This window comes from Eulemur rufifrons, chromosome 1 (genome assembly GCF_041146395.1).
Source record: "Eulemur rufifrons isolate Redbay chromosome 1, OSU_ERuf_1, whole genome shotgun sequence".
NCBI lineage: Eukaryota > Metazoa > Chordata > Mammalia > Primates > Lemuridae > Eulemur > Eulemur rufifrons.
The window spans coordinates 180859-206524 of record NC_090983.1 but is presented as its reverse complement, the minus strand read 5'-3'; the positions used below and the strand labels follow the sequence as shown (position 1 = coordinate 206524).

Here is a 25666-nt window from a genome sequence, read left to right as displayed (position 1 = left end):
GGAGGTAACAGTTTTAAACTCACCCCCAAACCTCCTAGACAGAGTTACTGGAAGAGTAGCAAACAAAACAAAGCAAAAGGCCCTGGGATAACATATACAGTACCAAAAAAATTAAGCGATAAGGAGTCCTGTGAATCCCAAAATTTGAGCAGTCAGGACAAATCTGCAAGAGCTACAGTTGCAATCGGTACTGACAGCTACGAGGGACAAGGAGGGACACGGCGGGGAATCTAGGGGAGCTGAGCACAGGAGGACCAAACTCGCAGCTGCAATGGACAGGGTGAGACACCCTGACGTGAGACGATCCACAGTAACGCACGGATCCATGGTAAAGTCCCGAGGAGCTGGAGCACGACAGCCCTCTGACACTCAAAATTAGGCAAAGCTCCCTTCCAGGACAAAGCCCCATATCATAGAGAAGTGTGAGGAATTAAAGTATCAAATACTACTGGAGTCAGTTAAAAAGACCTTTAGTATAAGAAAGGGTGGTTCAAGGAAAAATGGGGGGAAGATAGAGAAAAACCTAGGAAATCTCAAGAAATATGAGGCCATATTTTTCGCACTTCATAAAACTGGCATAAGAAGAGCATTAGAGCAATGAATCTAGTAAAAGGATTCAGACCCACTTCTCCCTGCTACAAGTTTGGGAAAACAGATTTTCACACCAGAATGACAACAGGAAGGACTGCAGCTCACAGGACAGAGTGACACCCTTATGATGAAAGCGTGTCAGAAAGATACGCCTACAAAACAGAAGAAAACCAGGATCCACTGTTTCAAGAAATGAGAAAAGACATTAAGAAAATGATATAATAGGAAAGCTGTAAATCAGAATTAGAAAAACTCAGGAATGAGTTAAACATTTGAAGTAAATGGAAAAGAAATCACTTCAGAAGTGAAGTCTAAACTAGAAGCTACACAAGAGTGATTATACAGCAGATAATATCAGATAAACAGAAGTTGAAAAGAACGAAAAAATTAGAAATCAAAAAGAAAGAAGATGAAAAGAATTCAATTGAAAATTACAAACACAGAAGACAGGAAAAGAAGACTAAACACACTAAGACAGGCCTCAAATAATAAAAACTAAATATATATAATAGTAATATAATCATAACTATAAATAATTTTAAGTTTCTTATTCTCAGATAGCTGTGAATATAATGTTGAATAAAATATTGACTAATTATATGATATTCTAAAATTTTATTGTTCATGATATCCACGATTCTCACCATGTCAGAGGAAAGGTAAGATTTTAGATAGAAGAGATACATAAAACCCAATAGCCATAAATTTGAATGGAAAATAGTATGAATTAATGAGGTGTTTTTATCTCTTAAAAGTATATTGATTTCCTAACTCTGTCCATTCCAAGGCCTAGAGAGACAACACGGTAGCAACACGGAGTGGCCAGAAAGTACTGTTGAAATACAATTTCAAACTAAAAGAAACCGGAGCCCCTGGAAGAAACTAGTGGTTTAGGATGTGTACAAAATGGGCCTTAAACCTTGTCACCCGAGAAAGCAGCAACGAACTTTGGGAGCCAACACAGAGGCTCCCGCTGGTCAAAGCTGGGAAAATCTCAGCATCAGTAAGGGTTTTGTCAAAAACAGACTCAAGTATCTCAAGTGTATTTAAGTCTATGGATTGCAAATGACAACTAAAAGAAAAAACCTAGCTGGTTACCACTGGAGGATGCTATTTTGAAAACTGATAAATACATAAAGAGAAGGATAAACACTTCTCCTACTTTTCCCATGTGAACCATACCACAGCATAACCAAAGAGCAGATAATGGGGAGCCTATATCCTTGCAGAAGCATTCCAGTTAGCAAAGGAAAGATAAAATTAGATTACCACCATTTTGCAATTCTTAATGAATTACTGGATCTAGCATCAATAGCTACCTATATCACAAAACGAGACGACTGACACATGTGCCTCCTGAAAACACAACTCTCCATAGCCTGTGCAGCAGCCTCAACCCACCCACAGCCCCTGGACCAACCATCAATTTCCATGAAATACAGAGGACTGAGCAGCAGGTCAAACTGGGCCACAGGGCTGCGATCCTCGAAAGCCAGACTGCGAGAAACCAAATGACCCAGTTTCCCCAATCAATAAATCCCAAATGAAAGCCACAACAAAAAAGATGGATGAGAAATCCACGGATCAAAAGAACAGAAACAAGCAGAACGAAGCCATTATACCAAAGTAAACAATAATGTTTAGGACGCAGGATGCAGGACTGCCTAAGAGGCAGTCACACCAAACCCCATAACTTTGAATGCATGACTAAAACTATGTAGCTTTCAATTTTTTTTATAATGGAGTCACCAGTCAAAATAAAGAGTGAAACTTAATGACTACATATGCAATCCTAACAATAGTTCTTCTGCAGCCTTCTGTAACTTCAGCCATTTCTAAAGTTTAAAAGTCACCTCTATGTTCAGACTTAACTGTAAATAAGCAGAACAACTTGACTTAAAATGAATCCAAGGCTTGAAAGTACAGAATAGGAATATCAGACTTTACAGCAAAAGATGGGACTTCCTGTCCTTGTCCCATGCCACCTCCTAACTGATCTCAGGCAAGCGCAGCAGGCAAGAAAGTTGACGTTAACCAAGAAGCAAAGGCACTGGGTCAGGCAGTTCTCTGCACAGTCCCCCCTGGAGCCAACTGTCCAGCAGGGAGATAGTCACGACTGTGACTGATGTTGGGAAAGAAGCACAGAACGCTCGGACGTGAGCCACTGTGATGGGAGGAAATGCCGCACAGCTCTCAGAGGGGACAAGGCAGAGGACACACGGGGAACCCCTCCTGAGCACTTAACCTCGGGTTTTCTTCCTTTCTTTTCATCAATCTTTATATGACACTAATAAAACTAAGACTATTTACTAGGTAAAATAAATTTATTGACATTTAATTTAGGAGCTATGGACCTCACAACATGAAGGAAGATAACCCTTGGCATCATTTAAGGCTACACTGATGAAGCAAGGAGAGAAAGGAACACTTACCGACAAGCCGCGATACAAAAGGAGAAGGCGTGTGCAATCCTGTTCAACAACCTTTGCATCTTTTGCCACAGGTTAACTTGCGCACACACAGGTGCTGTGATAATCCAACAGACCTCTGCACCCGGCACTGTGGGGTTAATTCTCTGACTCCCACAGGGCAGGTGGTCACAACCTAACAGCAACATTCACTAGGGGAGTCTGACAGCTTCCTAGGGAACATCCCTAGAGCTTCTAGAAGGATGCTACACGTGAGATCTAGAAAGATGCCACACGTGAGAAAAAGGAGTAGTCTGAAAAACTGAAATGGTTCAGTCAAGCTTACATGATTTTAATTTTTAAAAACAAATCCAAAGAACAGTATTGCATTTCAGCAGCCTTCTGTGAGCAATTTTGATATACAAAAACTGTTTTGTTAAAAGTCTCAACCATAAGAAAATACTACTTTTAAGTCTTCGAGATTTTTTAAATGTTTGTATTATCAACATCACCTCTCTGTAATTTGTATTTAGCTACCACACCTCAAATTATTTGTTTAATTAAAAGTATAATAATTAAAACAATGTACTATTTATTTTATTCTTATTTTTCATACAGTATTATTTTGTTCCTTCCACTAAGCTACAGGAGCTAAGAGTTGTGCACGGTCAGCTTTAAAGTATTCTGAGCGTGAGTGTAGAGTCAGAGGCACACAGAGCCTGAACCCTTTCTCTATCTTCTGTTCCTTCCCTTGCAAGTAATTTTATGATCTTCACCAGAATACAGGGAAGGGACAAAAATATATGGAATTCAATTTTGTTACTTATTAACAAAGGCCAAAAAAAAAGCGTTTAAGTGAGCTTTTGTAAATTATCTGTTTTCCATTTTTACACATAGCATTTAAAGAATATGGAGATATAGGTATAAAGAAATTTTATCTAAATTAACAACAGTAACAACAACAACAAAACCAACCTCCAAACATTTAAAAAGATAAATTTGGCTTTTTTTTTTTTTTTGAGACAGAGTCTCACACTCTGTCACCCGGGCTAGAATGCCGTGGCATCAGCCTAGCTCACAGCAACCTCAAACTCCTGGGCTCAAGGAATCCTCTTGCCTCAGCCTCCAAAGTAGCTGGGACTACAGGCATGCACCACCATGCCCAGCTAATTTTTTCTATATATATTTTTAGTTGTCCATATAATTTCTTTCTATTTTTAGTAGAGACGGGTCTCACTCTTGCTCGGGCTGGTCTCAAACTCCTGAGCTCAAACAATCTGCCCACCTCGGCCTCCCAGAGTGCTAGGATAAATTTGGCTTCATTCCTTTAAAAATACCCAGAGAAACAAAATAAAACCAAGTTCTTATTTTAAGACATCCTTATAATTAGTATATAACAAGTAAATAGAAGAGTCATAAATTAGTTTGATTTTATTTTGTGTCCTGAATCTTTGTCTACCAATATAAATAGCATTAGAAACTGGAGTGGGGAGGAACTTTCTTTTTAAAAACTGAGTGGTAGGCCGGGCGCGGTGGCTCACGCCTGTAATCCTAGCACTCTGGGAGGCCGAGGTGGGCGGATCGTTTGAGCTCAGGAGTTCGAGACCAGCCTGAGCAAGAGCGAGACCCCATCTCTACTAAAAATAGAAAGAAATTATATGGACAGCTAAAAATATATATAGAAAAAAAATTAGCCGGGCATGGTGGTGCATGCCTGTAGTCCCAGCTACTCGGGAGGCTGAGACAGGAGAATCACTTGAGCTCAGGAGTTTGAGGTTGCTGTGAGCTAGGCTAACGCCAAGGCACTCACTCTAGCCTGGGCAACAGAGTGAGACTCTGTCTCAAAAATAAATAAATAAATAAATAAAAATAAAATAAAAACTGAGTGGTTTGTTTAATAATTTATAAAATATAGAATGAAATTGTTAAAAATTCTGTCAGTGGGCTATGACCTAATGCAATTTTGCTTTGTTTTGTTAAGAGGGTCTTTGAGGGGCTCTGTGGCCCCAGTTAGAATACAATGCCATCATCATAGCTCACTGCAGTCTCCAACTCCTGGGCTAAGGTGATATCCTCCTGCCTCAGCCTCCCAAAGTGCTAGGATTACAAGCCTGAGCACACAGGCAAGATGTTATTTACTTACTGCACATACCATGCTTCTCCTGTATTACAATGAGTAACGAACAGTATACTATTTTTAGACAGCTTCACTACCTAAAACAAATGATTAACTAAAAGCCCTTTTAATAAAACACCTAAATAAAGTTACCAAGAGTTAAAAATTCTGATAACTGCAAAACTATTATAAATATACATACTGATATTTTACTTATCTAATATTTATTTTATAAACACAAGTTGCTTGTGTATGTTTCTGTATTTGTTTTTCTAACAACTATATACTCCTGCAAGGTAAGTGACTTCAGTCCTTTGTAATGTATGTTGATTAGCATAATAAAGTATTTTTGGACTTTCCCCCCAAGGTCTCACATGAAATTTTACAGGGATTCTTTTGTTTGTTTGTTTAAATTTACTTACTTTGTAATACGGTCAATGTTGGCAATTTGCTTCTGGTTCCGTATAATCTCAATGGCTGCCCAAAGATGCTGGATAGCTTTTGTATCCACCTGTCATCTTTTTGTTAAATGTGCCATGACCTGTTTACTTCTTTAGCTGTAGTAAGACATAAAAACATAAGGGAAAAAAACATTACAAATTGAATTATTATCAACACAAGTGAGTACCATCATCAGTGCCTCCTGACTACTGATCATACCAAGGTAGCAGGTAGCACTGCCAACTTTCTGCCTCATTCCCTACCGTCCACCTCACCACCTTCTTCATACAAGTTACCATTTGCTTCATTACTTCATAAAAAGTGAGAGTCTAAAAATGAAAGGGTTAAGGTTTTCCCAAAGAGGACAAGTGGCTACCTTATGCCAACATGTTTTATTAAACAAATTTAAGTTTTATTCTAATGCACAGAAATTTTACATGACAAAATTTCATTTATCAATAATGCATTGTTTGTAATTTGATCAATATAAAATGGAATTTAAATGCCCTAATTGTTTGTACTTTGGTTTATTATAATGATGGCTTAAAAAGTCCAATTCTGTATGCATATATTGATAAATGAAAGCATTTCAATAAATTAAAACCATGAACAGAAAATGCAAAAAGTATTAATAGTTACTTCTGGGGTAAGATGGGAAAAGCTGGCAAACAGGATACCAGAGGGCCACAAATTATTAGGAACAATCATATTCTTGAATAGATGTTAACTTCAGGAGTATTTGTTACATTATTAAGAAACAACATTGCTATTTTATTCACATTTCAATATTCTGGAGTAACTGAAGAAAATAGCCACCCGACCTCCAGATGATTCTCCACCTGTGCCTGGCAAGACTGGGGAAAACCCTGGGGCCACAGCTTGGGTGTCTGGTGACTGCGGGTTTTACAAAAGAGGCCTCTCCTGACTCAGCTTGGAGGGACTCATCTGTTAGGAACAGAGTGAGCCTATGAAACCTTCACCACGAACTTTGTGTTAGATCATGAATCCCAGCATTTGGCAACAACTGAAACATATCTCTAAATCTTACAGATTATAATACTAAGTTTAAAATCTAGGCCTTAAAAATACAGTACACATTAAAGCTTCTGGGATTCCTAAAATCTCCTTGCCTGGACCTTTCCTGTCCTGTAAGGGAACAGAATGAGCAAGGGAAGCTCATTCTCGGCACTTCACTGTGCTGCGTGATTGCCAACTGAGCCCTGTGAATCTCCTCTTTCTCCACCTCCACACTTCTTTTCACAGCCCCCTCAGTTCTCCCTTTCCTTGACAAACCCAAGTAAACCCCACAGTTGCTATCAAAGCTTATCCTGAGAAGACTCACTTCCAGTCAGTCTGGGGTCAGTGGGGCTCCTAGAATGAGATGGTTTTCAGAATTACGCTGACAGAATACATGTTGAACATGTTTTAAAAGGTATTCTTGAATATCCTACTTCTTCACACTTTTACTTGTAATAGTTCCAGACTTTGCTCCAAGAAAATAAATAAAAAATAATGCCAGTATTCAAATTTAAAGAAAACTTAAGGAAAATCAGTTGGTTCTGTACAAACTGAGATGTAAAACTAAAAGATAAATAAAAATTACAATTAAGAAACACTTCTGTTTTAGAGTAATCACTTTAAGATGAAACTTTAAGATGAAAGAAGACAGAAACTTCTCAGTTTAAGTGCACTCATAGAGGAGTGCCAACTTTCAGGATCTGATAAGCTGTACAGCAGGAATTCAGTGGTAAGAACATATGTTAGAAAGCGACATCTAATGGTGAACTGTAATAATACAACTTAACCCTGTGAGATTACACAAAGACTCAGACAAAACAACAAAATTTCAGTCATTCTTACACGCTTGAAAAAATACATAGTTGCCCACTTTGTGTAAAGCACTGTGCTAAACATAATGAAGTATTTAAAAACGTATAAATAATGGCCAGGCATGGTGGCTCATGCCTGTAAACCTAGCACTTTGGAGGCCGAGGCAGGAAGATTGCTTGAGGCCAGCAGTTCAAGACCAGCCCGAGCAAAAGCAAGACCTCATCTCTATAAAAATTAGGAAAAAAAAAAATTGTAGCCAAGCATGGTGGCACATGCTTGTAGTCCCAGGTACTCAGGAGGCTGAGGCAGGAGGATCACTTGAGCCCAGAAATTTGAAGTTGCTTTGAGTTGTAATGACACCACTGCACTTTAGAATAGGTGACTGAATGAGATCCTGTCTAAAAAAAAAAAAAAAAGTAAAAAATGCTGATGCTTGCCAAAAAGTAACCTAAAACCAGTAGAGAAAATTTGGCATACACATGGAACTATGAATTGTACGGTAATATATGACATATAAATTGTCCGCAATATGAAAATTTGGATGGTGAGACATTACTTCTAGCTTCAGTAAAAATTAAGCAGAAAGAAAGAGATGTCTTCTGCAAAATGGTAAATATATGGAAAAATATAAGAGCCAATCTTTTCCTTTGTTAATTTCTTTAAAAGATAATTGGCTGCTTAAAGCAAAGATAAAAATAATTTGTAGGTGTCATTAGGTTTATAATGCATGTAGAAGTAAAATAGATGAGAACCACAGCAAACAGATGGGAAAGGGGGAATAAACAGAATGATACTATTGCAAATCTCTTACATTGTTTGTGAAGTGGTATTATGCTACAATGTTATATATTATATATTGTAAATCAATTATATTAATTCATGGGAGGCTATGGTACATTAAGCATGCATGTTGTAATTTCTAGAACACTAAGGAATAATACAAATAGGTATAGCTAATATATAATGAAACTTGTAAGTGTTTTCAAAATACACATATATAAAATTATAAATAATTTATTCAGAACTATCAAATATGAAGCAGCAAAGCTAACATTTCTAAATAATATTAAAATAGGAAACACAACTATTTATAGAATATAACAAGCAGAAAAACACAGTGGGAACCAAGTGGCAAAAACTCCAAAAGTGACGTCACATATTTCTAGAAATGATTAAAATCGAGATTAAAGAATGATGCAATGCTACACACCTCAGGAAGAGAGATGTAATGTTAAAATCAAAGATTTGTGAGCTCTGCCTGAACCGAGACACAGACAGCAGGTACACCTCACAATGCAGGTGCCCTGTGGGGAGGGTCATTCGCACTAAAAGCCTAAGTAGGGAAGCAAAAGCGACAGGGCCAGGAGGTGGCGGAGGAGAAGAGCGACTTTTCACTGCTGCCTTCGCGGGAGCTAGCGGCCGTGGAAGCTTCTGGAGGGCGGGGAGGCGGCCCCGCGGCTCCCGGGGCTGCAGGAACTTCTCAAGGACGCGGTTTTGGTCCCGGCCGCTGCGACCTGCGCGGGGACAGGGGACCTGGCGCGGTGCGGGCGGCCCTGGCCGAGCGGCGCCGGGAGCTGCAGCCCAAGGAGCGTTTCGCTTCCCAGAACCGGAGCCGGACGGAGCTTCCGCCGCGCAGTGGACGCGGCTCCCGGCGCCCCGGCCGCCCTCGGAGGAGGCGGGAGGCTGCGGCTGCAGCCGGGGCTGCGGCTTCTCCCGCCCGGAGTCCCGAGTCCCGGGGACGAAGGCCGAGGAGCCACCAGCGCGAGCCCTTCTGACCGACCCGAGCGATGCGCGGTTGAGCCGGGGCGACCCCAGCACCCTGAGCCGACCAAGGCCCGCGGCTGCCGGCTGCTCTGCGGCCCAGGGTCCGCCTCCGTGTCCCTGGAGGACCGCAGGGACTGCGCGCTGGCCGTGGCCCGCGACAGCTCCGCATCACGGCACGGGGACACCCGCGTCTTCCTGCAGGTGGTCAGCAGGGCCATCGCGGGGGCCGCAGTGGGACCCAGTTCGCCCCTTCCACCTGGACCTACCCGGGGATGGACAGAGACCTCGAGGGCTCTGGTTTAGACAGGAGCAAAAATAACTGGAACGACGCTGACGATTTCAACTGGCTGGGCCGGGATGTGGCCTCCCCAACCCGGAGTGTCCTTCCTGAAGACGAGCAAAGATCCAGTGGGACCAAGCAGTTGCCACTGTGTTCTTCACTCCTGCCACACGCTTCCCATGTGGGACTGGCTCCAGCGAATGGGGGCCCCAATTTACCTACTGTTGTCACACTGTACACGTATTCAATATTTTAAGGCTTGAGATTGTGACAGGCTCCGAATTGTGATTTACATTAAATTCATGACAGGTATTAAAAAAAAAAAAAAAGCCCAAGTAGAACACTACAAAGAACGCAAGAGAAAGACAAATCCAACTGAGGTGAATACAATGAAGTTTGGGGCGTACTATAAAAGTATCTAAAACAACTTGACCTATTAAGACAAGATCTCTTTAAAGTATAACCACTGACATTCTTCTTACAAAATCTAAATTTATTCCTTGATTTAACATATAATTCACATTCGCCTGTGACAACACCAGGAGCTCTTCTACGCTCTAAGGATACAGCAATAAGCAAAGAGACAAAAATCCTTCTCTAATCTAGTAAATATGATTAATGACGTGACTAGATACAAGAAAAGAATTGTAATTTGGGTGTTCACCAATAAAAAGAAAATTAGATCCTATGTGTAGACAGTTGATCACTTAAGGTCCTTGTTGATGTGGCCAAACCAACTTTTCAGCCCCTTCTTACCTGGATGTGTATTCTATCACTATTAAACTGTACTATTCACATTCCCAAATATGCCCCCAAACCTCACACCTCTAGCCCTTTGTTTATGCAGTTCTTTCTTCTGGAATGTTCTCCCCTGCCCCATTACTAATTAGTAAAAACTGTCCTTTCTAGGACTTACTCTAATCCAATCTTCCCTGACCAAACTAAATCAAACTCAATTGTATTTTGTGTTCTACCAGTAATTTGTTTATATCTCTCTCACAAATTTATTGCCTGCACACATAACTACATATTCCTCAAAAGAATTCTTTTAATTCAACTAAGACAAGACATGTCGTTTATTTTTACATCTAATGTCTTTCAAGGTGCCTAGCACAGGTTTCAACATGTTAAATCTGCAATACAAAATTTTTAAACTCAACTTTTTCAGCTGTTATGTAAACAACAAGATCCTAGAGTAAGTCTTCATTTCTGTTTTATCAAAGACTGAGACATCAAAAAGGAAGACCAAGACCGGAAGACTTGCAGAGATCATTGCTATAGTCCTCAATCTTTTTTCTGCTCAAATGCATTTGAGGAATACAACAGACTCCTTTCAGTAAAAGTAGCTCGTGACCCTCCAAAATAAAAAACAGAAAACTTGTGAGTAACTTTAATGAGGCCCCAGGCGACACTGACACTCTCCACTCTACAAACTCAGGCTCACCGCAGCCCCTCCGTCACAGCAACTTTACACAAACAGCAGGGAAAAGAGGAGAGAAAAGGAGAAAGCAAGTCAGGAAAACCTTTAAAATGGGCAAAATAGAACAATCTGCTTGGGGATATACATGTATGTGAAAATTGCTTTAATGCAAGAGAATGATAAACACAACAGGCAGGAGAGCAGCGAGGGGACAGGGAGGGGACAGGGAGGAGGCAGGGAAGCCACATGCAAATTCACACCATCAAACAGGTTCTGAGTTTTACTTGTAATGAGTTCAAGTTTTTGCTTTTTTATTATGTTGTTTAAAATGAATATAAAAATATTTTCAAACATTTGCATCAAATATTACATAAAATTAAAAACTTAATCCCATTTGTTTTGGATGTACATTTCATTGTTACTTCGGTAAGTCTCAACTTTCCCCAAAAGTCTACTAGCAATTTTAAATTATTTTTCATTCCTCGTCTATTCATACCACTTTCCCATTTATGTGTTAATTTTTCATATATTAACATTACTCATACTTTTCTCTCTTTGCCCCTTAAGAAACCTTAAATAAAATTATACTGAAATCTAGCTATGTATCCCTTTATCACTGTGAGTCTTGCAATTGGGTACTGTCAGTCCTCCAACTTCATTATTCTTCAAAATTATGTGGACTAGTCTGGGTCTTCTGCCTCTGCATATAAACTTTAGAATCATTTTTTTTGCATCCACTTATTCCTTCTTGAATGGTCTTCCATTCTTCAGGAAGATCCAGGTTTCTAATCTATATAATTTTCCTTTTTTTTTTTTTTTTTTTTTTGAGACAGAGTCTCACTCTGTTGCCCAGGCTAGAGTGAGTGCCGTGGCATCAGCCTAGCTCACAGCAACCTCAAACTCCTGAGCTCAAGGGATCCTCCTGCCTCAGCCGCCCGAGTACCTGGGACTACAGGCATGCACCACCATGCCCGGCTAATTTTTTCTATATATATTTTTAGCTGTCCATATAATTTAATTCTATTTTTAGTAGAGATGGGGTCTCGCTCTTGCTCAGGCTGGTCTCGAACTCCTGAGCTCAAACGATCCGCCCACCTCGGCCTCCCAGAGTGCTAGGATTACAGGCGTGAGCCACCGCGCCCAGCCTTAATCTATATAATTTTCCTCTGAAGAACTTCTTTTAAAATTTCTAAAAAGGCAGGTAACTGGCAAGAAATTCCCTCAATTTTGTCTGTCTTATAAAGTCTGTATTTTTGGCCGGGCGCGGTGGCTCACGCCTGTAATCCTAGCACTCTGGGAGGCCGAGGCGGGTGGATTGCTCAAGGTCAGGAGTTCAAGACCAGCCTGAGCGAGACCCCGTCTCTACTAAAAATAGAAAGACATTATATGGACACCTAAAAATCTATATAGAAAAAATTAGCCGGGCATAGTGGCGCATGCCTGTAGTCCCAGCTACTCGGGAGGCTGAGGCAGTAGGATCGCTTAAGCCGAGGAGTCTGAGGTTGCTGGGAGCTAAGCTGACGCCACGGCACTCACTCTAGCCTGGGCAACAAAGTGAGACTCTGTCTCAACCAAAAAAAAAAAAATAAAAAAATAAAGTCTGTATTTTTACTTTTTATGGAAGACATAGCTTTGCTGGATACAGAATTCTAGGTGGGTGGATTTTTTTTCTTTCAATACGTTCAATATTTTCACTCCACTCTTCTTGCTTAGTTTCTGAGGAAAAAGACATAGTTCTTAACTTTGCTCCTTTATAGGAAAGGATTTTAATTTTCTGACATTTGAATATCATATGCTTAGGTATTTTGGGCATTTATTCTGCTTGATGTTCTCTGAGCTTCCTGGATCATTGGTGTGGCGTCGACATTAATTTGGTGAAATTCTCAGGCACGAGTGCTTCAAATATTGCTCCTGTTCCTTTCTTTCTTCACTTCCAGCATTCCCATTATACATATGTTACACCCTTTGTAGCTGCCCCACAGTTCTAGAATATTCTATTCTGGGTTTGGGTTCCCCCACACCCAGCTTTTTTCTCTTTGCTTTTCAGTTTTGAAAGTTTCCAACCATCAAGCTGTGACAGTCTATCCTCAGCCCTGTCCTGTGAGCCCATGAAAGGCAGTGTACATTTTGCTATAGTGTTTTTTATCTCTAGCACTTCTTTTCGGTTTCTTCTTAGAATTTCTACCTCTATGCTTAGATCACAAATCTAACCTTGCATGTTGCTTACTTTTTGCCTTAAAGTCCTTACCATTTTAATCATGGCCTTTAATAATTCCTGGTCTGATTATTCCAACCTTTCTGCCATATCTGACTCTAATTCTTGTGGTTGTTTAGTCCCTTCAAGCTATTTTTTACCTTTTAGGCCTTGCACTTCTTTGTTGAAAGGCAAACGTGATGTATTGGGTACAAGGAACCAGGGTACACAGGCCTTCAGTAACGCAGTGTGAGGTGTGGGAGGGAGGCATTCCCAGCCCTGTCATCAGACTGCAGTCTTTGGTGAGCCTGTGCCCTGCACTGCGAACTTCACTGGTGCTTCACAGTCCCCCCTTGGGTGGGGCAGGACGGCTGGAGGAGGCTGAAGTTGTTTGTTTCCCTTTCGCCCAGTAGAATGATAGAGGGGGCTGGAGTTGGGTATTCCCTTCCCCCAGGTAGGTTAGGCTCTGCTAGAATCACCTCTCCAGAGGGGAGGCCTCGTGAAGAACAGAGTGCTCCAGCATCTATCAGAACGGTTCGTCTCTCCTTTCTCATGTGAGAAGCACAAAGGGGTTTTTCTCCAGTGTTCACTGTGAGGTCCTGGCTGAGCTCCTGGAGGTAAAACTCAGCAATGCATGGAGGCCCTCCCCTGTGACTCGGTCCCTCTGGAGTCTGTAACTCTGAGTTGTCCACATAGAATGTCCAGCAACTCATCAGTTACAGCTCAGGTTTTACGGCCCCAGCACTGGTTCCCGCAGAGGTTTCTGCTTGCAGGCCTCTGCTGTGAGGAGCTGGGATTCTTTGTATCTGCCTGTCTCTTCATTTTTGGTGCAGCAGTTTGTCCTGTAGTCTGACTCCTCTAAGAGCTAAGAGTTGGGTTTTCTTGACTGTTCAGCTTTCCAGTTGTTGTTAGGACGGAGTGGGGACTTAGGAGCTCCTGAAATGCCAGACTGGAAGCCACGAAATTACTTTTTTATATGACATTAAATGAGAATATGCAGTGTTTTCCCAAAGAGGCAACAACTGAAGTAGCATGATTTACTGAAAGATTTCCTTCTTCTCCAACAAAATGTGATACATTCCTAATCGTATATTAAACTCTTTTTTATTTAGAGACAGGGTCTCACTATGTTGCCCAAGCTGGACTCGAACTCCTAGGCTCAAGTCGTCCTCCCACCTCATCCTTCGGAGCAACGGGGACTACAGCTGTGCACCACTGCCCGGCATCGTAATTAAATTCTTATCAATGCTGGCATTACTTTCTTTGATCTGTTTGGTCTCTTATTAGTACCCCATAATTTATTACAACTTGCATATATACAAGCTACATATTTAAAAGCTACAATTATAATTCCATGTTTTCATTCATTTCTATATAATTATCGTATATGTATTATCTGCCCAGCAATATTGTCAGTGTTTTAAAGCATGCCATGCTTTCAACATTCTTTATGTCGCTAATAATTTTAACCATTAAATAGACACTAAATAAACACTCACCAATTGAATACTCTCCCCAACCAACCCTGAGATAGTAATGAGCAGGTGGCTGCTGGCGGCCGGGGGAGGGGAGGGCGAGCTCCTGCTTAGTGGGTGCAGAGCTCCAGGGTTACCAAACGGCAGCACCACTGAGGTGGGTGGTGGTGAGAACCGCGCATTATAGATGATGTAAATACACTCAACTGTACACTTCAAATAATTAAAATAATAAATTTTGTTACATGTATTTTACCACAATAAAACTAACTGAAAGAAAAAATAATGGGAGGAGAAATAAAGTTAGTCTTTAACAATAAGATCCGGTAACCAGCCATTTTTTAAGAAGAATAACTATCAATAACATTTCCCCAAGAACCTCCAAGCAGTCAGTGTGGCAAGCACTGAATGTGGACAGTTAGCAGAGTACTTAAATTAGACTTCCTGGTAGGTTTTTGTTTATTTATTTATTTTGGCATCAAAGTACATTAGATTAAGAACAGGAAATAACACTATGCAACTTATTGATCAAGGTTCCTGATAGCAAAACAGGTCATTTTGAATACTTTATTCGGTTTTTAAAAATGTTTTAATTATTTTTTTAGTTAAACTAGTAAAGCAAAAGTATGTTTCCAGGCTTTTGGATTTGACAGAATAGCAGTTTATAAAACAAAATGATGGGTGGGGAAATTGTTGATCTTTCATTTCTTAAACAGTTACATTGAGGCATAATGCACACTCCATGCAATTTAACTATTTGAAGTATATAATTTAGTACTTGTTATGTATAACATTTTTAATTTTTTTAGAAGTGTAAAACAGCATATTTTTTATTGACTACAAATATATCTACCTTATTTAACTGCATAGTATTCCATAGAATTAATATACCATTATTTATTAAGAATAAGCACCCAAAAAGTATTCGTTGGAAGGAAGGAAGGAGATGCTGAGTTGCCACTCATGACAATGTCCACCAGATTCTCTGATCCAGATTCCTGGAGGTGGCTATGAAACAGGCCCTCCCCATCTGGCCTATTGCATCATTGGAAGGAGTTGTCATTCATGCAATCAGAAAGAAAGTAGCCAAAAAGCTAACACTGAAGTGCAGTTTGTCCATCTAGTGGATTGTCTTGCCTAACCAGTTATCTTGGACAATATCTTTAACTGTTTTGGGGTAAACTCAAGTAATACCAAATTTAAAAGGGTCTTCTAAAAAATTAAATGAAGTAAGAGAATTCCTGTAGTCTCTCCAAAAAGTTAGTTCTGTTTCCAGCTGCCTGCAAGTTAAATTGAGAGAATAATGTTTCATTGCCATATTTGTCACTATGTGCAATTAAGTCAAACCTAGATTGGAAAACAAAAAAAAACAATAGCTGGACTGAAGAAGAAGTCTCAGCCAGCACAGTTGAGTTGGCAGTGCCAAAGAGGAGGAGACGGCCATATGCTCAGGTGATTGGTTACATGTAAAAGGACTAAGCAGGCCCGGTGCAGTGGCTCACACCTGTAATCCTAGCACTCTGGGAGGCCGAGGCGGATGGATTGTTTGAGCTCAGCATTTCGAGACCAGGCTGAGCAAGAGCGAGACCCCGCCTCTACTAAAAATAGAAAGAAATTATATGGACAGCTAAAAATATATATAGAAAAATTAGCCGGGCATGGTGGCGCATGCCTGTAGTCCCAGCTCCCCGGGAGGCTGAGACAGGAGGATGGATTGAGCCCAGGAGTTTGAGGTTCCTGTGAGCTAGGCTGACACCATGGCACTCTAGCCTGGGCAACAGAGCAATACTCTGACTCAAAAAAAAAAAAAGACAGAAAAAAAACGACTAAGCAAATATGTCAATACATTGAGTGCCTACCCTCACTCTCAGGGAAGGCAGTTACAAATATAAAAGGGGGAAAGACTAGAATTAGAAACATCTAAGATTGGATTGTAATTGGAACTATCAGTAAAAACTCCTGGTTTCTGATTGATAGATGATAGAAAAGCATCTATCTGTATATAGACATAGATACATATACACTCAGGCCTCTATCTGTGGGCTCTGCATCCATGGATTCAACCAATTGTAGATCAAAAATATTTGAGAAAAAAATTGTATCTGTACTGGACATGTACAGACTTTCTTCTCTTGTCATTATTCCCTAAACCATGTAACAACTATTTGCATAGCGTTTACATTACATTAGGGATTATAGGTCTTATAAGTAATCTAGATATGATTTAAAGTATATAAGAGGATGTGCATAGGTTATATGCAAATACTACTCCATTTTATATCAGGGACTTGAACATCCATGGATTTTGGTACCTGTAGGAGGTCCTGGACCCAATCCCCCACTAAGGAACAAGGGACAACTGTGTATGTATGTATGTATGTATACATGCACACACATACATACATACACACATAAACAAAGATGAGTATACCAGCAGCAATGAGCATGCCAGACATCCAGACTTTGGTTTCTAAATACTATTCTCCTCAAAAGGAACCAGAGAAATGGCTAACTTCAGGGCTCAGGCAGGGAAAGTATTTAATAAGCCTAGAACATCATGTACCATAAAGTATGGAAATTCCCAAAAGATCATGGAGATATATCAAAATGACACTGGAGCCAACCAAGGGGCTCCCACTGGCTAAATCTGGGACAATTTGAACATCAAAGAAATGATATAATGAGAGCAATCGTTTATAAACCATTGAATAAAATAGGAACCGAGGAGCCCATACTGATATCAATTAATAGATAAACAAATGGGGGGTGGATACAGAGGCAGGAAAGCTTTCCCTTACAATAGAAGGTCAACTAATAAATGTAGAAGGATGATGGAAGGGATGGTTACCATTTGGCAACCCTTATAATAATTGCTTTGGTCAAGGAGCAAAACTGGATACTAATATAAATGGGTGAAAGTGTGATCAGGAACAGGATTTTTACATAGTCTCAAAATATCTCCAGACAATATTTATTCATTAACTTTCCATTGCAAAATCTGGCAGACATCATCTTACCAAATGATAAAAGTAAATTTCATCAGCAATGGGACAAATCAACATCATGTGCCTTCTGATGGATGCATCGAGAAGAACACAGTATCACCTCTGTGGTATTCCTGCCAAAAACGCCTGTCCTGAGTACATTGGTGGTACAGTGGTGAGCACAGCTGCCTTTCAAAACGCATGTCCTAAATCCAGTCATGAGGAAACATCAGACAAACACAAACTGATGGACATTCTGCAAAGTAATTGGCCTGTCCTCTCCAAAATATCAAGGTCATGAAAGGAAGGAGAGACTCGGAACAGTTCCAGATAGAAGGAAACTAATGAGACATGACAGTGAAATGCAACGTGTGATCCTACATTGGATCCTGGATCTGTAAAAAACTTTATTGGAGAAAACCAGTAAAATTTGAATGAGGTTTGTGGATTAGAATGTGCTATGGTATTAATTTCCTGATTTTGATGCACATAATGTGATTCATGTAGAAAAGTGTCTATTTTTTAGGAAACAGACATTGAAGTATTGAGGGGTCCTGTGACATGTCTGCGACTTACTGCCAAATGGTTCAGAAAAAAATGACTTGTATCTACACAGAGAGAAAGAGAGAATGATAAGGCAGATGTGGTAAATTTCTAACAACTGGGAAATCAGGCTGAGGGAATACAGGATATCTTTGTACTATTCTTGAAACTGTTTTGAAGAGTTTAATTATTTCCACTTTAATAGCTTTGAAATATTTTTAATAACCCTATTGTAACATCCCCTTCAGCAATTTAATTCAAGATCAGTATAAAATAAGAGCATGAAACTAATAAGAAATAAGTCATGTGCTCGCTTTGGCAGCACATATACTAAAATTGGAACGATACAGAGAAGATTAGCATGGCCCCTGCGCAAGGATGACGCACACACACAAAAATAAAAAAAAAAAAAAAAAAGAAGTCATGCACAAAGTAAGAATTTATAAAGATAAATAAATAAGAGTTACTAAATATATTAAGACCTATGAATCTTGGATTCTATCTTTTAATTACATACTAAATTTTACTGTTAAAGAGCCATGGGGGGCCAGAAAAGTTCTAAGAGGTCTTTTCTTCATATATTTTTACATTAGGATCAAGAATAAAGTACAACGATCCCAAGAGGATTATGTATCAGAGAGTTCTTCTGGAGTTAACTCATATAAGGTTTTTATTTTATTTCATCATAAAACAAGTCAAGCAAAAAAAAGCCTAGCTCTCTTTTCCTCCTGTGACAATGGGTCTGGTCGTCATCTGTGGCGTATGCATCACACTCTGTAAACCTGTATCTTGCTCTTGCCCTATAATCCCATCTTTCTCTCCTCAATAAACCTCATTTCCATGCTTGCCTTACAAAAAAACAGTAAAGCCTAGGAAATACATTATGTAATATAATGAACACCTACCCAGCCTAAAATAAAACATTTCTAAACACAACAGACTCTCTTCTCCCTACCGTGTTCCCAGGACAATATTCTTAATTTATCTGTCTTAATTTATCTTAATAGTATCTGTCATTCCCTTTTAAGTATTTATACTTTTGCTTCACAAGTATATATTTCTTAACAAAATATAATCTTGTTTGGCATGATATTTGACTTTACAGAAATTGTATAATACCATATACATCCTTCCAAGCTTATTTTTCTCACTCAAGTGTTTTAGATTTAGTTAGCTTGATATACATAATTTTAATTCATTCGTTTTAACTGCTGTGTAGTGTTCCATGGTTTAAATATATTATTTTTTATTCTGTATCATATTGATGAGCATTTAAATTGTTATCCCATCTACCCTATTACAAACAATGCTAAAATGAACACCAAATCTACGCCTTACACTGTTTTGCAAGCATTTATCTTGGCCGGTGGTTCTCAAACTTTGGAATGCATCAGAATCCCCTGAGGGTTTTGTTGAAACATAGATTGTTGAATCCCACCCCCAGAGGTTCTGATTCATTTTCTAAAGGAGGTTTTTAAGTGATGTTGATGCTGCTGGCCTGAAGACCACACTTTCAGATCCACTGCCCTAGGATGTACATCCTGGAGTAAAATTGCTGGGTCAAATAATTGTGCATCTTCAGCTTTACCAAATTGTGCCAAATTGCTCTGCAAAGGAATTTTAATGATATGCTCTCCCACAGCAAGCCAGTTGTCTTTCTCAAATCCACACCACACTTGATGTCACAACATGTTTAAGGTTTTACCAATCCAAAGAATATGGAATTATGGCCGAGCATGGTGGCTCAAGCCTGTAATCCTAGCACTCTGGGAAGCCGAGATGGGCGTATCATTTGAGCTCAGGAGTTCAAGACCAGCCTGAGCAAGAGCAAGACCCCATCTCCACTAAAAATGGAAAGAAATTATAGGGACAACCAAAAAAATATATAGAAGTACTCGGGAGGCTGAGTCAGGAGGATCGCTTGAGCCCAGGAGTTTGAGGTTGCTGTGAGCTAGGCTGATGCCATGGCACTCTAGCCCAGGCAACAGAGCGAGACTCTATCTCCCCCCCCCCAAAAAAAACCAACAACAACAATATGGAATTGTGGTTTTCATTTGAATTTTTCTAATTACTAATGATGTTGGGCACCTTTTTATATGTCTATAGCCATTCAGGCTCGGTTTTCTCTTGTCTGCATTATCTGTTCATTCCTTTGTTTGTTATTAGGGTGTTTAACTTATGTCAAAAGACAAAATTACAACAAATTTAAAGATCCAATTAGCTTTTATTTGTGCTTCTAGAATTGGGCAACACCTCACTCTGTGAAAATAGAATGAGTGTTCCAATGAACTGAGCAGAGAAGTCTGGCTTTATAGGCAGAAAAAATGCTGCAGAAAGCAGAAACAACACAAAAAATGGATTGGCCATTTCAAAGTTACTTTCCTTATAGGGTTAAAAAAGAGGGGACTTCCTTACTATGCGACTCAGGTTGGTTGACTGGTATTCACCTGCTTTTTGGGAAACTGGTCTGTTTCAGAGTTCTATTTAATTGTGGCACTTAGCACAAGCAAACCCATTCTGGTTTGGCCTGGTCTACTGGGGCCTAGTGCAGGCGGCTAGTCCAAAACAGTGGCCTCCCATAAACCTTGTTTAACTCTTATATAGAGTAATAGTTACTAAACTGTCATCTTTAGAACATGATGTGAGGACAATGCACCTATAATACATTTTTGGGAAATTCAACATATATATTTACACTCAATTTATTATAATATAAAAATTTCTGTGTTATATCAACCTAAAAGTAAGAAGCTGATGAAAAATTAATATAGAGAGTTTATTTGGGCCAAGGTTGAGGACAGTAGCCTGGGAAACACTTTCAAGTTGCCTTGAGGAGCCATCCAGGGAGCAAGGAAAAGTTCAAGATTTTAAAGAAAAAAGGAAAAATCAGGAGAGGGGACAATTACAAAAGTTGTTCAGCAGGAATTCTCATTGGTTTACAGATACAACAGTGGTTAGCGATTGGCTATAGACTGTTGAACTATAGGGTGTATGGCATTTTTATGGCTACTTCGCGTCAGGTTAGTCTAGAAGCTCATAGCAAGTGGCTTGAAGAGGTAATTATTTTGCTAAAGGGGGAGTGAGAGTGACTGCTGTTATATTTTAAATGCCTCTCCTGGCCTGATAGTTTAAAAGTGCTGGAATTTCTCAGATAAAAAAGGTTGGTTTTTTTTTTTTTCTTTCTCAGTTATAATAGGAGAAATAAGAATACAAAATTACATATGTACCACAATATACAAACTAACACCCCAAAACACAATACTTAGAAAAGAAACTAAAAGGAAATATTCTATCACTGTATGTTTAAGTTTACAGATAGGTTTTTTTTTTATGGCTTTAAGTATGTACACTTTCTTCCAATTTTCTATATTTTCAAATTTTTAAATTAAAATAATGTAGTTTCATATTCCATGGAGATTCAGCGCCAAGCTAACACATAAAACAAAAGTCATGTATGTAATATTACCCTGAACATCCCTTAAATTGGGCTGTCTCTCAGAAAGTCCAATAGTGATTGAAGAAATGTTCAGGGTAATTTTGCAATACAACCCATTTTCTGTCTACCATTGGAATTATTGCTGTTTCTTCAGTTGAGTACCAGATAGAGCAACAGAAAAGCAACTGGGTAACATAAGAAAAATCTACATTGTATCTCTTCTTAGAATCACACTTAATCTAGTGAGATGATAATATCAGAGACACCCAGAAACTGGGATCAGTGAAGAAAAAGCAGGTTTACACATTTCATCTCATGCTCACCCTACGGTTCATTGAGTGGAATGTTAGGCAGTATAATGCACCATTTAGACTGTTGCTTTCTCCCTCTCTTATTTTTGTGGGGCTAAGCTCATATAGCTGAATTTGCATAAGCCAAATTTGTATATGAGGAGACTCCATTGTACATAGTTTGTTTATAATAGGGAAAAAGACACCTTTTTCAAAGGAACAGATATTCTGGAATCCATAAATATATACATGCCCCCTGTTTTCATCATTTACTCAGTCATTCAACAAATATTGCATCTGCTATTTCCAGCACTGGGCTACATAATGGAAGAGATAGAGGAAAAAGTAAAACAATCTCTGTCCCTACCCTCATGGCACTTAATCAATTAATCAATCAGTCAAATAAAAAATTACCCTGTGATAAAAAAGAGGTACATAGTATCTTGAGAACATATAATAAGGATATTGATGTACACTGAAGGTTTTAGAAAGGCTCCCTGTGAAAGTGACTACTGAGCTGGATAGGAAGTATGGGATGCTGTGATGTAAGCTGGAGCCAGATGACACTGCCTCATGAGAGCCAACAGTTTCATTTTCAGAAATTTTGAGACAGGTTTTAAATAGCCATTATTAAACATTAAATTGTGTAAACTTTAAATTATATTAAAAACAGATCACAAATACTCAAAACTCATCACTTCTTAATTATTTTTACATTTTACTCTTATCTATGCTCTGGAGGTTATCTACTATGCATCTTTTCCCATTCTAAGTAGCAGAATGAAATCATCCTGTCCACACCTCTGCACTGCATATGCTACCTGCCCATTAGTGACTTAGTAGCCACGTCAGTTATCAGATCGACTGTCACAGTGTCACAATGCTTATGTTCAAGTAAATCTTATTTTACTTAATAATGGCCCCCAAGCTCAAGAGTGGTGATACTGGCAACTCAGCTATGCCAAAGCCACAAAGTGCTTCCTTTAAGTGAAAAAGTGAAAGTTCTCAACTTAATAAGGAAAGAAAAAAAAAGTAGGCTGAGGTTGCTAAGATCTACGGTAAGAAGAAATCTTTCATCCGTGAAATTGTGCACAGTATATTGTTATAATTGTTCTATTTTATTATTAGTTATTGTTATTAATCTTTTTACTGTACTTAATTTATAAATTAAACTTTATCATCGGTATGTACGTATAGGAAAAACATAATATAGGGGTTGGTACTATCTGAAGTTTCAGGCCTCCACTGGGGGTCTTGGAACATATCCCCTGAGGATAAGTGAGAACTACTACATCCATGGAAAAGCTGCTTCAGAGCAGTGATGAGTACAGAAGCAAGGCTGGAATGGGTTAAGAAGTGAGTAGGAAAAAAGAAAATATAGGCGCTTTTCCTTCTATTACAAAAAACAATTGTAGGAAATGTACTTACTTACGTTGGCCTAAAAGAAAAATGTTGTGATTTTAACCAAATCAGAAATGTTAACTGAATTCAAGCTCCACTTAGGACAAAAGTTCACCTCAATTTATCCATGTAATTTTACCTAGTTCTCTGAGTTCTAGAGGATGAAACTAACTCTGGAAAAACACAATGGTTATAAAACAAAAACTCAAAGTAAAAAATAAATAAATATTTTTTAAAAACCACAACAGTAAGTTGTTACCACTGCCATTCCATTTAGGAAACAGCAATTCTACAAAGAGATTGTTATCAAAAAATTGCTACAAAAAAGTGAGCTGGAGAAAGTGAAGCAAGAACGTCACTCTGCTGAGCCTTACCTGGCCCACCCCATTCTGAGTCAATGATTACCACCAGATGCAGGCAAAAGACATGGATATTCTTATACAAATTTCATAAATAAACATAATACTATGAAAATCCTGAGTTTAAAACCCCAGTACAGCCGATGGAGTACTGTACCTTTGTTTTTATTTGCCTCAAACAGGAGCATATGCATCTTTAGCTGTTAATGGTCACACCCTCCTCTCACTCTGTGTTCCATACAGAGGATGCCTTTCCTTCCTCGGATGCCTTTCTCTCATATCAAAAACCTTATCCAAGTTTCAGGCTGAGTTCTGTCTACCAGTGAGTCTTTTCTGGTTACCACACCTTATTTGGGAAATCTTAGCATTTGTGCTTTTAATGTGTAATACTGCCAACTAGGCCTTGCTCTCAAATTGTTAAATATTTTCCATAAGAGATTATAAAGTTCTAGCACATAGAGACTGTGATACCTCATTCTTTCACGTTTCCAGGGCTCTTTGTATTCAAATTAAGTAGAGTACAGTAAACTATTAATAATTAAAACTTATACTGCTCAAAGTCCCATTTTCATCCCCAAATCTCCATTCTAAAATTTCTTTGAATAATAAGAGTTAACATTTATTGAGTGATACTATATAGCATTCACTGTTCAAGATACTTTTCACATATTAACACACATAATCTTCCCAACAACCCTATGATATAGATACTACTATTCCTATTTTACAGATAAGAAAACTGAGGTACAGAAAGGCCAAGTGACCGACCCGAAGTCCCACAATTAGTAAGTGGCAGAGTTGGGATTCAAACTAAGACTGACACAGAAGCTCACATTTCTAAATTTTTAGCAACACAAAAATAACTCTTACAAGGCCTGGTCCTCCCTGGCCTTGTTTTAAGATGTGCCTGGATAAGTAGCACAGTTTCACAGCCAGAATTTAAAGAAATTCTACTCTTTTCTTTTCAAAAAGGGATAAAACATAGTGTACAGCAACACTTAACCAAATCCCCTTCCTTCTCTTGTGTTCTGTCCCCAGGCACTTCAATTCCAAGGCCTTTGTCTAGCGATCACTATCAGTTTTCCAGCCCCCAAAGGGAAAACCACAAAGGCATTCTTTTGAAAGATGGTCCCAGGCTCCCTGCTGGCAAAGAGCATCCTTCCTTCAGAAATGTTTAGGTTCAGTTGTCAGGGTGGGAGAGAAGGCCATAAAGATACCCACAGTCACTCCTAGAAAATTGCCCTGAGGTAATTTGCGGAGAAGGGAAACTTTGGCCAAGTACAAGTTTCTCCTCTGCAAAGTCCATCGAGAGAGTTGTTCAAAAGAAAAGGCTGGCCCACTATTTGCAATAGATTCTCTACATATTGAAACACAGTTATTTCTCTGGGGGTCACGAGCACTTTTAAGACTTTGGCTTTTTTCCTTGGTTTGTTTTTTGCCCGGGCTAGAGTGCCGTGGCATCAGCCTCACTCACAGCAGCCTCAAACTCCTGGGCTCAAGCGATCCTCCTGCCTCAGCCTCCCGAGTACCTGGGACTACAGACATGCGCCACCCTGCCCTGCTGATTTTTTTTTAATATTTTTAGTTGCCTGGCCAAGCTTCCTTCTATTTTTTAGTAGAGATAGGGTCTCACTCCCGCTCAGGCCGGTCTCAAACTGCTGAGCTCAAACAATCTGCCCGCCTCGGCCTCCCAGAGTGCTGGATCACAGGAGCCACCGCGCCGGCCGAGACTTTGGCTTTCTTATCAGAAAAATGTTGATTCATACACAAACTTTGAGGAAAAGCGTACGTCACAGTCCTAAATTTAGAAACCCTGGCCGTGCGTGGCGGCTCGCGCCTGGAACCCTGGAGCTCTAGGCGGAGGCAGGAGGTCCCCCGCGGCCAGCAGTTCGAGACCCCCGAGCCGGGCAAGGCCCCGTCCCTACCTGGAGTCAGCGAGGCCGGCCGGGCGCGGCGGCACCTGCAGCCCCAGCCACTTACGGAGGCCGAGGCAGGAGGCCAGGGGCTCGCTGGAGCCCGGGAGTCTGAGGCTGCAGCGAGCTGTGAGAACAGAACGACACTACTCTAGCCCGAGGGACAGAGCGAGACTCTGTCTCAAAAAGGAAAAAAAAGAAATCCCTAACGCGGAGGGATT

General features: G+C 39.7%; 1 long non-coding RNA gene and 1 other non-coding gene across 2 annotated transcripts in view; one reads left to right on the top strand and one right to left on the bottom strand.

Moving 5' to 3' along the window:
- Positions 1 to 3217: 3217 nt before the first annotated feature.
- The window catches only part of LOC138396970 (uncharacterized), a 38361-nt gene continuing 15912 nt past the window's right edge, over positions 3218 to 25666 (bottom strand). The window contains exons 2-3 of the long non-coding RNA XR_011236173.1: positions 5538 to 5672; positions 3218 to 3278 (exon numbers count right to left, since the gene is read on the bottom strand). This is a non-coding gene — a long non-coding RNA (uncharacterized lncRNA). The remainder of the gene's footprint in view (positions 3279 to 5537; positions 5673 to 25666) is intronic.
- On the top strand, positions 18353 to 18459 carry LOC138387829 (U6 spliceosomal RNA). The gene has a single exon (XR_011233989.1). It is a non-coding gene; the product is annotated as a U6 spliceosomal RNA (small nuclear RNA).